At 45.6% G+C, this 3,648-nt stretch overlaps 1 pseudogene; it reads left to right on the top strand.

The window, feature by feature from the left end:
- The first annotated feature begins 1,461 nt into the window (after positions 1 to 1,461).
- LOC133386427 (5S ribosomal RNA) lies at positions 1,462 to 1,580 on the top strand (annotated as a pseudogene).
- The last annotated feature ends 2,068 nt before the right edge of the window (positions 1,581 to 3,648 follow it).

Here is a 3,648-nt window from a genome sequence, read left to right as displayed (position 1 = left end):
CAGCCAGAAATCCTATTGCATGGGTCTAATAAGGCCAGAAAGCCCACCATAAAGAACGCAGGTGATGAAATTACTCATAATATATCTGGTTTAGAATGTCCTCGGTCCATTAGAAAGGTCCATATCAACACATGGTGTGCAAGGAAGCTTCAGGCGTCACGGTCAAACTAGACACAATGCCACACGTGATTATTAGCAAGTGTGTGTATGGTAAGTAGTAAATAGCAGCCGTGGGATGCTGATATGAGGACCCTGGCAAGGGGGTAGGGAGTTTTCAACTCTTCCCCTCCCCGTGCTGCACTACCAATCCCCATCATGGAGCCACACTGTCTACTTGACAGTTGCATTGGAAAGAAAGCTTCCATTGGCATGAATGGGAGCTTTCTTTTTGATGCAAACAGCAGGTGCGGGAGCCCCAATCTGGATTGGGATTGAAGTGGGTAAGGGGCAAAGGAATAAGGATCATGGCCACTATGCCACCCCTTCTTGGAGATACCAGTGATTGGTCCAGTGACGTTATGCATGCAAAGCAGGTGTTCTAACACTGAGCTATGATCCCTAGAATACAGCATACTTGCTGAAGCTATGCTGGTCTAGACTTGGTTGTTGTCTGACTGAAAGACCACCTGCAACCTCCTATATGTCACTCCCAGCTCCACAGAAGAAAGGTGGGATACAAATATGATAAACAAATGTAGAAATATTATATTCAGGGCCAAGATGGAGTATATGCTTGCCTACATTTTGGTTCTCTTCCATCAACAGAGTGGCTGTTACTCAATTGGTGGAATTGTGTAGAGATGTGGAGGCCCAGAAAGAAACACTGGAAAAAATGGGGGTAGGCTTTTTCTCCTGTGTTTTTCCATATTCTTTTCATTTTTCGGGTGGGGGGAATGGAAAAACCCAGAATTTTTTCCCCCAGGCCTTAACACCTTTAGCAAGCGTGGCAAGCAAAGAGAATCTCTCATTCTTCCCATCTGTACTGGCACACCAAAAGGGACTTATCCATGTCCCCAATGTGCTGCCCAGTGGGGTTGTTGTGATTCTAGTTTGGCCTAGCACAATCTGTAATCTCTGCAGTTCAGGAAGCTCTGCTCCTTTCCACTCTGAATGGCCATGGTAATAGGTATTGTTCCATAAGGAACATTCAAGGTTAACACTGGTGATGTGATCCAACTCGTTTGAAATTGTGACTGTCCTACTTCCTGTTCCCCCCACTGAAAACAACCTCAGCACAAGATGTCCAAAGCAGCAGTGGCATTTTCTTTGTCAACTGACAAGGGCATAGAGTCAAGATGGGGCAAACTGAGAAGCAATAAATTGACTGACACCACAGACATTCATCAACACAGGACACCATCTGATGGGGCTCCCAAAAATTATTTTGATTTAAGTTGTGAAATGGGAAATTACAAGGAGAGAAACCTAGGGTCTATCCAATACTTACTATTATTATTATTAGCCTATGGCCATACTACCCTGAACACACCCAATATCGTCTGATCTCGGGAGCTAAGCAGGGTCAGGCCTGGTCAGTACTTGGATGGGAGACCACCTGGGAATACTGGGTGCCATAGGCTTAGAGGAAGGCAATGGTAAACCACTTCTGAATACCTCTTACATGAAAACCCTATGAATATATATATTTTAAAAATTCATAGGGTCGCCATATGTTGTAATTGACTTGAAGGCATATAACAACAAAAAAAATATTATTAGGTGTTACACAACCCTGAGGAAGAACTTCGTTATCTTCTTCACTACTCCTTGAAATATTGTGGTTAACACACACACTGAGCTGATAACGAACAGTATTGCCACAGCACCCTCTGATGATTCCCCGCCTTCCCATTTGAACGAAGCTCAAAAACAAACCTCCTGGAGCCTAACAAAACAACTAATTTCCCTGATAACGCCACCCTCTTTTTAAGACATAAGAGAGCTTGTCAGGTTAAAGGCCTTACTGCCTTTTCTTTTCTTTTCTTTCACTTAAAAAAACCTAGCTAGGAACCAACAGCCACATTAAAAATGGCAGGATTTCTGAATTCAAGGAGCCAGGATATCCATATGTGGGTTTAACTGAAAAAAAGAAAAGAGGGACAATGGTGGCTGGGGGTGCCCAGTGGGACTGGTAGGGCGGAAGGCAGGGAGACCAACAGTAGGTGGAGCCAGAACCAATGAGAGACAGATCTACTCATTGTAAGTAAGAAGGCAGGCCGGTGGGGGTTGGCTATAGGAGGACTATGGTCAGTGGAGCAGCACCCCATTTGCCCTAATGGCCCAGCCTCTACTGGGAACTGCCTTATACCAGGCCAGCCTATTTGCTCCTCTAGCCCAGCATGGTCTACTAATCTGATGGGCAACAAGAGCTCTTTGCAGTATTAGACAGAGGGCCTTTCCTGTCTCCTGCTAGCTGATCCTTTTGAAACTGGAGATGCCGGGGATTGAATTTAGGACCTTCTGTACACAAAGCAAGTGTTCTGCCACTGAGCTACAGCCCTTCCTTGGCTCTGCTTACAGCAAACAGTACCAGTACTGACCCTGATGACTATGTTCTACCATCACAGTTGAAAGCAGTATGCTTCTGATTTCCAGTTGTCAGAGGCCACAGGAGGGGAGGCGCTCAGGTTTTGTGCTTGAGGGCTTCGCATGGGCATCTGAGGATGGGATGCTGGACTAGATGGACCTTTGGGCTGATCCAGCAGGGCTCCTCTTTTTTTCTTAGGTTCTTAGGTTCGGTAGCTTTGAGCGAAGACCTGTAAGAAGTAGGGAGAGTGGGATTGCATCCAAGGAAATGATTGGCTGCACAAGACAACTTCCACAATTGCAATAGAACCTCCTCTCCTCTCCCTCTGTTGCCCCCAAATCTTCTCCCGGGGTTAGGGGAACCTCCAGAGCAGATTTCAGGGGCTTTCAGGTGAACTAGCAATGTACTATGCTCCTCTGCTGTATTATTGCACTACTGGCATCCCAGATACATTTGCCTGCAACTTTGTTATTCATTTATTAGTACACTGCCCTTCATAGGGACATAGGAACGTGCCTTGTACTGAGTCAGACTATTGGTCTATCTAGCTCAATATTGTCTACACTGACTGGCAATGGCTCTCCAGGGTTTCAGACGGAGGACATTCCCAGCCCTATCTGGAGATGTCAGGGATTGAACCAAGGAACTTTTACATGCAAAGCATGTGTGCTACCTTTGAACTACATCCTGTACTCCTCAAAATTCTTGACATGTCTGCTCATTCTGTCCTTCTGTCTCTTTCCCTCCAAGGGGTGTAGGCATCCAGGGTCTCATGGGGTCTTAGACCTCTTACATTTTTGGGAGCCAGGTCACAGCAGGGTCCCTATGTCTCCAGCTTCCTATGAGCCAATCAGCATGAAATTAGAGTGTGTTAGCCATTGAGAAGGGTCTTCTAACTTGCTTCCTTGTTGTTTCCTGCTGATTGGAGCCAATCAGAATGAAAAGAGCTCCTATTAGTTCCTACTTCAAAAAGCCAAGCTGTGGAGAGTGAGAAGTCTGTAACTGCAGAAGAAGAGACAGTGAATCCTGATGACATCATCCCATCTACATCATCAAGCAGTTTGGTAGCAGCAGGAGATAAACGCGTAGACACCAAATTCAGTAATTCAAGCAATATCTTT

This window comes from Rhineura floridana, chromosome 5 (assembly GCF_030035675.1).
Source record: "Rhineura floridana isolate rRhiFlo1 chromosome 5, rRhiFlo1.hap2, whole genome shotgun sequence".
In the NCBI taxonomy this organism is placed as follows: Eukaryota; Metazoa; Chordata; class Lepidosauria; order Squamata; family Rhineuridae; genus Rhineura; species Rhineura floridana.
Note: the sequence above shows the minus strand (reverse complement) of the source record. Positions and strands in the feature narration are given on the sequence as shown.